The sequence below is a fragment of the Oryctolagus cuniculus genome, chromosome 1 (genome assembly GCF_051225735.1).
Source record: "Oryctolagus cuniculus isolate XC-2025 breed Fujian yellow rabbit chromosome 1, ASM5122573v1, whole genome shotgun sequence".
Lineage (NCBI taxonomy): Eukaryota > Metazoa > Chordata > Mammalia > Lagomorpha > Leporidae > Oryctolagus > Oryctolagus cuniculus.
This window is the reverse complement of record NC_142867.1, coordinates 65,109,402-65,121,555: the sequence shown is the minus strand read 5'-3', so window position 1 is coordinate 65,121,555 and position 12,154 is coordinate 65,109,402.

The window sequence follows — 12,154 nt, the reverse complement described above, 5'->3', positions numbered from 1 at the left end:
AGGAAGACCTTTCACTCTGTCTTTCTCTCTGTCACTGTCTGTAAACTTTACCTGAGAAAGGAAGGAAGGAAGGAAGGAAGGAAGGAAGGAAGGAAGGAAGGAAGGAAGGAAGAAGCCGGGACTCTACCCATCACCCATATGGGATGCTGGCACTTCAAGAGGGTGGCTTAACCCGATGTGCCACGGAACTGGCCCCATAATTTATTTATTTATTATTATTATTTTTTTGACAGGCAGAGTTAGACAGTGAGAGAGACAGAGGGAAAGGTCTTCCTTTTTCCATTGGTTCATCCCCCAATGGCCGCTACAGCCGGCACACTGCACCAATCCGAAGCCAGGAGCCAGATGCTTCCTCCTGGTCTCCCATGCGGGTGCAAGGCCCAAGCACTTGGTCCATCCTCCACTGCACTCCCGGGCCACAGTAGAGAGGTGGACTGGAAGAGGAGCAACCGGGACAGAATCTGGCACCCCAACCGGGACTAGAACCTGGGATGCCAGTGCCGCAGGTGGAGGATTAGCCAAGTGAGCTGCAGCGTCAGCCCATAATTTTTTCTTAATATATATTTTTCATTATTTCAAAGAATGTATGTATAGATTTGAAAATGTTTTGCCCAAAATAAACCTCTTTTCATTCCATTTTTCCATGAGCTTTCTGAATCACCCCTATATATTCTGGGAATGAAATCCCTATCAGATATCTGATTAGGAAACATTTTCTCCTGTCATTGTCTTTATACTCTCTTGATGGTGTCCTTTGATGGACAAAAGTTTTTAATTTGGGTGAAGTCCAATTTATCTATTCTTCAGCTTCCTGTGCTTATGGTGTCATATTTAAGGATCCATTGCCAAATCCAAGGTCGTTCATCTCATTTTACAGATGTGGAGATTGAAGCCTGCAGGGGAGGGGCCTGAGGACTCAAGGTCACTGGAAGTTAATAACAGCTTTTTTTTTTTTTTTTTTAAGAAAATCACTTAGTGGAGTTGTATTTGCAACAGTGAACAGTATGATTGAAAAATGAAAGAAAGCATGGATCGACATTGTGGCCTAGGGAGTAAAGCTGCTCTCTGCGATGCCGGGTACTGTCTCAAGTCCCAGCTGCTCCACTTCTGATGCAGCCCTCTGCTAATGGCCTAGGATAAGCGCTGGAAGATGACTCAAATCCCTGAGTCCCTGCAACCCACCTGGGAGACTTGAAAGAAGCCCCTGGCTTTAGCCTGACCCAGCCGTGGCCATTGTGGCCATCTGGGGAGTGAATCAGCAGATGGAGGACCTCTTTCTCTCTCTGTCTCTCCCTCTCTCTCTCTGTAATGCTGCCTTTCAAATAAATAAAATAAATCTTAAAAAAAAAAAAAAACCTTCAGAACAACTTTACTCTCAGAATATGGAGGTTTGTTTATATGGTTAAATTTGTGACAGTAAATATTCTGACTGAATAATTTTTGGATCAGTATTAAGCAAATGAATTTGCTGTCTTATTTGTTTATTTGAAAGGCAGAGATAGAGAAGTCGTCCATTCTCTGGTTCACTCCCTAAATGCTCAACAGGGAGCAACAGTGGGGCCTGAGCCAGGAGCCTGGAAGTCAACCTGTTCACAAGGATGGCAGGGACCCAAGTATTTGAGCCATCACTGCTGCACCAAATACCTACTCCAAGTTGTCGCTTTGGTAAAGAAACAATAAGAATCCTGACTTAATTCAATATGAAGTTTATAGACAGGCTTGGATACTTCACCCACTGCACCATGATGCCAGTCCCTCTTTTTTTATTATGTATTTCCTTTCTGGGGCTAGTGTTATGGCACAGCAGGTGAATCCACAGTCTTTGCAATATGAGAATCCCCTATGAGCACCGGTTCAAGTCCTGACTGCTCCACTTTTAATGCAGCGCCCTGTTAATGTACCTGGGAAAGCAATAAGATGGGTGACCTCACCTTTGCTTCTGAAACTTTCCCTTCTCTTGGCTTCCTTGTCACCACTGCCTCTCCTGATTTTCCTCTTGTTTGGCATTTTGTCAGAGATTATTTTCCCTTCCTGAGTTTAAACTTTCATTTGTTCGAGAGGCAAAGAGAGAAACAGAGAGACAAAGAGAATTCCCATCTGCTGGTTCACTCCTCAAATGCCTGCCACCGCTGGGGCTAGGCCAGGTCGAAACCAGCAACTGAGAACTCAGTCCGGGTCTTCTGTGTGGGTGGCAGGCAGCCAACTGCTCACGACATCACTAATGCCTGCCTGCCAGGGTGTGCGTTAATAGGAAACTGGAGTCAGAAGCCAGAGCCGGGACTTAAACCTAGCTCCGGTAGAGATGCAGGTATCTTAACAAGTCTCTTAACCACTAGGCCAATTGCCTGTCCATCACCTGACTCTAAGTATTGTTTACAGTATTTTGTTCTTTCTCAGCCTCCACCCCAAGTAGGTGATCACATCCATCCTTACTACAACTGTCACCCATGAGCTGATGATTCCAAAATCTCTATCTTCAGCTCAGACTTAGCCCTGAGCCCAGACTGATATGCAGCAGTAATAAGAGATAGTTATTATAAAAAAGGCTCTTCTCTTGGGCTTTGTGTATAATAAAATACAAACAGAAGATTTATCAAATTAGGAGATAAACTTCTGTTATTCTTGAAGGAGGGAATAAGACTCATCCATATTTTTAAATTTTCAAAGTTGAAGATTAAATATGAAATATATGCATGATCTCTGCCATCTACAGACCATAATATATTCTCAGAAGATCTGGTAAGTTAAATAGTGTTATAACATAGCTGCACTTCTATTACTCACTGTATTGTGACTTGAATTTTATTTTTGTGCTCATTTATCTTACCAGTAGGTTGGTGTTATCTAAAAAACAAGGGCCAAATCTCATTCTGCTTTGTACTTCCAGTGAGAGCAAAATGCCTGGTATCAGCAGTCTGAAATGTTTGTAGAATGAATAAGTGAATGAATGAGTATTTCAGGACAGAGTAGACTCTAAACCGAGCTGGTGAATTTAGTGTGGTGAACATTGGTGTTGACCTCCCAAATGTCATTTTCCATCTTTCCTCTTTATAACAAAATTATACTTGGATTGCAATAATCCATCTTCCTCCACACAACCATATATCTCTCTCTTCAGTCATGGTAATCCCATTTCTCTTGCTGCGACAGATTTAGGATGAGCCTGTGAAGCAATTCTGCCCAATGAAATGCAATGAGGAGCCTGCTGGGGGATTCTGGGAAATGTTTTATCATTTACAAAGATAGGTAGAAGCATCTTTCTCTGACTTGACAGTGTCTAGATACATCAACTTGAACTATGGCAGCCTTCTTATGATTACTGGGGAAACTACATCTAACAGCAAAGTCAATATACTGGCTCCTGGCTTTGGATCAGCGCGGTGAGCCAGCCGCAGTGTGCCAGCTGCAGTGGCCATTGGGGGGTGAACCAATGGACAAGGAAGACCTTTGTCTCTCTCTCTCACTGTCCACTCTGCCTGTCCAAAATAAATAAATAAATAGAAATAAATAAATAAAAAATATACTGATGGAGGCAGAGCAGAAAGATAGAAGTATCTGGTCCTTGGAATCAGTGGCTGTGGGAATTAACCAAACCTGGAACTCTCTTAGCTTAGGACTTCTGTATGTGATCCCATATGGGCGCTGGGTTCTAGTCCCTGTTTCCCCTCTTGCAGTCCAGCTCTCTGCTGTGGCCCGGGAGTGCAGTGGAGGATGGCCCAAGTGCTTGGGTCCCTGCACCTGCATGGGAGACCAGGAGGAAGCACCTGGCTCCTGGCTTCGGACCGGCGTAGCTCTGGCTGTGGCAGCCATTTTGGGGGGTGAACCAACGGAAGGAAGACCTTTCTCTCTGTCTCTCTCTCACTGTCTAACTCTGCCTGTCAAATAAAAAAAGTGTTGCAGTTTTAAAAAAAAGAGATTTATTTATTTATTTGAAAGTCAGAGTAACACAGAGAGAGGAGAAGCAGAGAGAGAGAGAGAGAGAGAGAGAGGAGTCTTCCATCTGCTGGTTCACGCCCCAATTGGCCACAATGGCTGGAGCTGCACTGATCTGAAACCAGGAGCCAGGAGCTTCCTCCAGGTCTCCCTCGTGGGTACAGGGGCCCAAGGACTTGGGCCATCTTCTACTGCTTTCCCAGGCCATAGCAGAGAGCTGGATTGGAAGTGGAGCAGCTGGGACTTGAACCAGCACTCATATGGGGTGCTGGCGCTTCAGGCCAGGGTGTTAACCCACTGCGCCGCAGCGCCGGCCCCTACTCTATTGTTTAAACTATTTAGACTTGGGTTTTCTGTTTTTTCTAGTTGAAGTGTTCTTAACTGATAGTGTTAGCATATGGATCATAAAGGAAAGAAGCTGTGTCTTTTTCCTCATTGGAAGACAGCAGACTGTGGACAAAGGGCACATAGAGCATATGTCAACTCTGTTGTACTCTGTTGCCTGTGTTGAAATTCAGGTGCAGTGTAGATGTTCTTGCAGCCTCCTTTAGAAAAACTGCTCACAGACCTTGATAGTCACAAATCAGGACAACAGAAATAACAGCATGTAAGGTGAAGTCCGGGAGACAGATGGTAGGATCAGTGATCAGTGATATGAGATTTCTTGATGAAAATACTGTGAATTTTCTTTTTTTTTTCTTTTTAAAATATTTTGGATCTCATTTCTATTTTTTTAAGATTTATTTTATTTATTTGAAAGTCAAAGTTAAACAGAGAGAGAAGCAGAGGCAGAGAGAGAGAGAGGGAGGTCTTCCATCCGCTAGTTCACTCCCCACTTGGCAGCAAATGAAACTGTGCTGATCTGAAGCCAGGAGCTTCTTCCAGGTCTCCCACTCGGGTGCAGGGGCCCAAGGCCTTGGGCCATCTTCTACTGCTTTCCCAGGCCACAGCAGAGAGCTGGATCGGAAGTGGAGCAGCTGGGACTTGAACCAGCGCCTATATGGGATGACGGCACTGCAGGCGGCGGCCCAACCCGCTACGCCACAGCACCGGCCCCGAAAATACTGTGAATTTTCAACTGGACTCCCACTGCTGGAATTTTTATCCTAAGGGGAGAGTCAGGAGGACTGAGCTATATATTGACACAAGTTCTGTGCTGCAATTACACTGTTTTCATACAAGTTACAGTCCATTTATCTTTTTCTCCTTCCCTTCTCTGCAAATTCTGACAGTGTGCCAATATGCAACTAAGATTTCACCTTTGTCATAACCGCTCTCTGCTCTAATCTCTTATAGAGGCCTTTGTACTTTACTCTGCAATTGATCATGCAATACTTTTGAGCTGTTTAGTATCTTGAAGTGTTGTTTAAATATTACTTATCTTTTCATGTATTTTTGCTTCAGCTAGATTATGAGCTCCTCATGTGCAGAATAAATGTCAAGGTATCACTGCATAAGTGCCTCATGTATTGGGTAATAAATTGTCAATTTACTAAATTGTTAAATAAACATAATTTTTAAAGAAAATTATTTTATTTATTTGAAAGGCAGAGGGACTGACAGACAGAGATTTTCCATCTGATTCACTACCCAGTCAGCCTCAACGGCTGGTGTTGGGTCAGGCCAAAGCCAGGAGCCAAGAGATTCCTATGGGTCTTCCATGTAGGTGGCAGGCATCCAAGCCTTTGTGCCATCTTCTGCCGCCTTTCCAGGTACACCAGCAGCGAGCTGGATCAGAAAATGGAGCAGCTGGAAACTTGAACTGGCTCCCATTTTGGATGGTGGTGTCACAAGCAGTGGCTTAACCTACTGTGCCACAGTGCCAGCCCCTAAACACATAATTTTTAGTGTACATTTTTCAAATTGTGGTAAAAACACATAACAAAATTTACCATCTTAACCATTTTTAAGTATATAATTCAGTTATGTTAAGTGTGTTCACATTGTAGTGAAACAGATCTCCAGAACAATTTCTTCTTGCAAATGCACACATCTGTACCACTAAACAGCTCTTTTTCTCCTCTTTCCTCCAGCTCCCGGAAACTACCATTCTGCCTTCTGTTTCAGTGAGTTTGTCTGCTTTAGTTAAGTCATGAATGGAATCCTTTTTGTGAATAGCTCATTTCACTTAGCATAATGTTTCTTCAAGTTTCATCCATGTTGCAGCCTGAGATAGGATTTCCTTCCTTTTGAAGACCGAATAATATTTCATTGTATGTTTGTACTACAATTTGGTTTATGCATTCCGCCAACAATGTAAATTTGGGTTGTTTCTACCTGCAGGATATTATGAATAGTACTGCTGTGAATATGGGTGTGCAGATTCTTTCTTTGAGACCCTGTTTTGAATTCTTTGACATACATCCAGAAGTGGATGTGGGATTGCTGAATCATATTGTAGTTCCATAGTTCCACTTAAGTTATTGAGAAAACTCCAGAGTTTTCCATAGCAGTTCCACCACTTTGAGAGTACATTTACACCAACAGTACATAAGAGCTCCAAATATTCCACATTACTCACACTTGTTTGTTTTTTTGTTTTTTTTTTTTTTTTTTTGTAATAGTAGCCATCCTATTGCAAGTGAAGTGATCTTTTTAATTTTTTTTCCTTTATTTTTATTTGAAAAGCGGGAGGCAGGGGAGAGGTATCTTCCATCTGCTGATTCACTTTTTTTTTTTTTTTTGACAGGCAGAGTGGACAGTGAGAGAGAGAGAGACAGAGAGAAAGGTCTTCCTTTGCCGTTGGTTCACCCTCCAATAGCCGCCACGGCCGGCGCGCTGCGGCCGGCGCACCGCGCTGATCCGATGTCAGGAGCCAGGTGCTTCTCCTGGTCTCCCATGAGGTGCAGGACCCAAGTACTTGGGCCATCCTCCACTGCACTCCCTGGCCACAGCAGGGAGATGGCCTGGAAGAGGGGCAACCAGGACAGAATCCGGCGCCCCGACCAGGAATAGAACCCGGTGTGCTGGCGCCGCAAGGCAGAGGAGTAGCCTAGTGAGCCACGGCGCCGGCTGCTGATTCACTTCTTAAATGCCCACAACAGCTGTGGCTGGGCCAGACTGAAGCTAGGAACCGAGAACACAACCTAGGTCTCCTACATGCATGGCAGGAACCCAACCACTTGGATCATCTGCTGCCTCTGAGTGTGCATTAATGGGGGATGATGGACCACTGTGCCAAATGCCCACCGCTCATTGTGGTTTTGATTTGCATTTCTCTAGTGATTGACGGTGTTGTTGATACTTGTTGACTATATATATATTACTATATATTTTTATATACACACACATACATATATATAAAATATATGGAGAAATGCCTATTCAAGACCTTTGCCAATTTAAAAAATTATTTTATTTATTTGAAAGGCAGATAAACACACTGAGATCTTCCATCTTTTGATTCACTCCCCATATGCCACAAAGACCAGGGCTAGACCAGGCCAAAGCCAGAAGCCAGGAATTCAATCTAGATGACCCACTTGGCTGACAGGGACCAAAGTGCTTGTGCCATCTCTGCTGCCTCCCAGGTGTGCAAAAGCAAGAAGCTAGAATCAGAAAAAGAGTTGTTTCTGATTCAGAGTGTCTGTCAAACCCAAACACTCTGCTATGGGCTGCAGATGTTCCAAGTGATGTCCTAACCACTAGGCCAAATGCTTGTCCCTCTTTTAATTTTTTATTTATTTGAAAGAGTGAGTGAGAGATAGTCCATCTGCAGTTTAATCCCCAAACACATGCAACCGCTCGGGCTAGGGCTGGACCAGACTGAGGTTAGATGGCTGGAATTCAATCCAAGTCTCCCAGTAGGTGGCAGGAACCAATTACTTGAGTCTTCACCATTCCTATCAGGGTGTGCAGTAGCAGGAAGTTGAATTGGAAGTGGAGCCAGGACGTGAACCCTGGTCTGACATGGGATGTGACCATCCAAGCTGCATCCTAACCACTGGACTAAACCCCTCCCCAACTTTTGACTTTTCTGTAAAGTAAAGCCATAGTCACTTTGTGTTATTAAAAATCTGAAGAAATATTCATAGAAAGGTATTTTTCTCTTGACTCCTTTTAGACAAGATATAATTTGGCTGTACAGTCTGTTGGTATTTCAGTGCAAACAGTGTTGGTCTCATTTTTCTGTCCTAAGATGCTCTTTTCTTTATATAAACAGCACGAGAAGCAGTTGTTCTCTCCTCTCTCAGGGGCAGGTGGAGTGATTCATTTTCCTGTACATCTTAGAGGAGCTTTTATGATTTGTGGGGGATAGAGTGTGGGGAGGAGAGCTCCAGCAATGTGTCAGGTATTACACATCTTGGGTTAGCATAAAAAGAAGCAACTTCTCCCACTGCAATTTCAAAGCCTGGAAGTAACATCCCATTTATAAGGCTCTGAAAAACCACATTATTCATAATAGGGACCATGATTCACATGAACGGAACAAAATGAAATGATCAAAAATAGATTCTGTAGATCAATCTGTAGCAAAAAAAAAAAATCCTTCTGATTTAGCTGTGAATTGGCTAGCTGCACAAGAAAGACCATCGTTTTAAAGTTCTACTACCTTCTTCTCTACTTTGACTGAATAATCTTTATTCTTTCCCATGATACATCTTTATGGGTCAAGGTATTTGGAACTCAGGTTTTAACATGAGGTCCCACACGTTTATTCTTGTCCTTTTAAAAAGAGACGTACTCAAACATACCTTGTGTTAATTGTGCTCATGTAATTGGTTACCTTGAATTATTGAGCACTTGTCATTTTTATGCTTTGTATATTGACCCACTATTATTTATAGTAGCAGTGATTATAATAACCTGCAGAGTGGGTTAGAAGGGCTTTGCATTTGAAGGTATTTGAATTTCTGCCAGAACTCTTATTTGTTCAAATATGAGCGATATGATTTCAATCCTTTTACCTGGACAGTTTTTCTCCTTCTATTGATTTCCTGCTTCTCCAAGAGTAATAAATCCTTTTTAGGGAGTAGTAAATAGAAAAAAGGCAGTTTCAATTTGATACTTCTACTATATTACACACACACACATACACACACACACACAATCGAGTGCCTAATGTTCAAGGAACTGTGGTGTTTTTAGGGATCTAAAGAGGGACCGTCAGCTGCTTTCAGTTGTAACAATAGTGAAGAAACACAAAGACATTTATATTATCAGAACATTTTTAGATATAAAGCCATCTATTGGTTTTCTAAAAAGAAATGCAGAGAAAGGCCAATGCCAGGGTTGGTGTGAGGTCTCAATGATGCCTTTCAGCTTTCTGCTTAGCCACTGTCCACGTGTTTTTGTTTTTTTCTTTTCATGTTCCGAGAGCTGGATTAACTCAGAATATTATGTCCTTGCACAACCGCATCCCATGGCAGCAAAATGGCAGTTTTCCCTCATCTGCCCCTTTTCATCAAAGAAGAAAATTCATCTCAGAAGCCTCCAGAACATTTCTTTCATATGTCACTGGCTCAGATAGAATCAGGTGCCTATACCTTTGCTGAAGGTGAGCTGGGAAAGTATCTGCCATTTCAAGTGAATATCATGGAGATGTGTGTGTGTGTATTCTTACGGTTGGACGGGCAGCCAATACTGTCTATCACCAAAAATGATATGAAATCTCAGTCTTCCCTCAATGTATTTCTTTCAGGGCAGAAGACAACCTATAATTGTATTACAATTTCTGTGTGGTAGATTCCTGGACACACTCATGGGCTTCAAATTAAAGATCTCCTTTAAACTGATCAAAGAGAACTGCTCTAGTTACTTTGAATTTGGAGCTGCCAAGCCCGTGGTCTCTCATTATTCTTAATTTTTAGTTGCTAGATCTGCTCTGTGCATGTTTTCCTGAAGTAACGTTTAGAGACGAAGCATCAATTTACATGATGTGTTTCTCAGTGATATTTCTCCAAAATGCTCTTGCTTTTCTTTCTATGCATGTCCAAATCCCATTCATCCTTTGAAGACAGTGAAAAATACTTCCTCCCATTTATTCATCAAATATCCATGGCATGCTAACTAGGTAGCAAGCATTCTTCAAGAGGTGGAGAAGACAGACATGAGCTCTGCTCGCATGGAGCTTATGGTTAGGTAGGGAAGGTTGACAATTAACAATAACAATTAAGAGATGGAGCAGAACAGGGTACAGTGGGAGGACAGGCAAGGGTACTTAAAACATCGTTGAGGGGATGGGAGCAGACAGACATGGAAGCCTTCTTGAAGACTTCTGCAGCCGACTAAAAGTTAGTGTTCACCCAGATTCATACATGGAAATCCTAATGCCTCATGTGATGGTATGAGGAAGTGGGGCTTTAGATCATAAGGGTGGCACCCTCATGAGTGAGATTAGCGCCCCTGTAAAAGGGCCCCAAGGGCTCTCTCTTACTGTTTTTCATGTGAGGGCACAGTGAGAAGCTGGCTGCTCAGGAAAGCAGGCCCCAGAAGATTCAACGCTTTGATCTTGGACTTTCTAGTCTCCAGAACTGAGAAATGTTGTTCAAGCCACCCAGAGCCACCCAGCCTATGGTATCCTGTTACGGCAGGTGAAATGGACAAAGACAGCTTCTTGAAGTGATAAGTATAACTGAGGAGATGGACAGGAAAATGTTCAAGATAGAGTGCGTGCAGGAAATTAAGGAGGTGAAATGTTGATAAAAGGGCCTTCAAAAACGGTCTAATTCCTCCTTCTTCCAGATAATTTTCCATTTACTGAGCCCCATATTACTTGACATGCAAATTTTAGACCACACACTTTTTAAAATTAAAGGGGCAGAGAGACAGACAGACAGACACACACACACACACACAAACACACACACACAGAGTTTCCATCCACTTGTTCATTCCCTAAATACCCACAAGGGCTAGGGGCCAGGGCCAGGAGTCAGGAACTCAAATCTAGGTCTCCCATATAGGTGGCAGGAACCCAATTACTTGAGCCATCACCATTGCCTCCAAGAATTTGCATTAGCAGGAAGCTCGAGTCAGGAGCCAGAGCTGGGATTGAAACCAGGTAGTTTGTCCAATATGGGACACCGTCATCTAAACTGGCATCTTAATGGCTAGACCAAATGCCCATCCAAACCATAAAATTTCAAACATTTGACTTACATAGAGTACTTGATAAGTATCAGTGATTAGCACCCAACCTATGAAGTAAGAGATGGATTTTGGCACACCTCTCTTCAAAATAACAGGGAATAACACTAGCTGACTGGGTGACCACAGAGACCAAAGCATCAGGGTAGAGTTGATTCACAGAGTTCTGGAGAAATACAAAGTCATTACAGTTCCAATCTCAGATGCTACTTGAAAAGCTACTTCAGAAAACATAAAGAAAAACCTGGTATTCATCAGAAAGAAAAAAAATAGCCATTCGCTTTTGTTTGCAAGCGTTTTTTAAAAAATAGCTTCTTTAGGGAAGACATTTGGCCTAGCAGTTAAGATGCCACTCTGGGAAACCTCATCCCACATGGTAGTGTCTGGGTTTGACTCCAGGCTCCACTCCTGATTTCAGATTCCTCCTAATGCTCACCCTGGGAGATGGTGGTGATAGCTCAAGTAGTTGGCTTCCTGCTGTCCATGTGGCAGACCTGGGTGGAGTTTCTGGTTCCTGGCTTTAGCCTGGCCCAGCACCAGCTGGTGTGGGCATTTGGATGAAGATCTCTGTCTTTGTCTCCATCTCTGTCACTCTGCCTTTCAAATAAATAAAAATTTTTAAAATCTTACATTTAGTTGTTTTGTTAGTGTCATGTTAGTTAGCATGTCATGTTAGTTTCACACATTTTTTTTTAAACAAAAATATATGCGATATACCGGTGTTGCAGGCAGTAGCTTAATCCGCTACACCTCAGTGTGGGCCCCTAGTTTTCCAGACTATACTAAGTAATTCTTAGATTCTTTTTGGTTGTGCCTTTAACCTTCTTTTTACAACTTTCTTCATTTGAAAGACAAGAGTGACCTAAGGAGGGAGAGGCAGAAATCTTCCATTGGCTTGTTCACTCTCCAAATGTGTGCAATAGCTGAGACTGGGAAGGCCAAAGCCCAGGAACCAAGAATCCCATCTGGTTCTCCCACATGGGTGGCAGGAACCCAAGCCCTTTGGCCATCATCTCCTGCCTCCCAGGCACATTAGCAGGAAGGCGGATGGGAAGGACAGCCAGGACACTATTCCAGGCAATCTAGTAGAGGCTGTGGGCGTCCTAAGCAGCGGGCCAGAACACCCACCCCA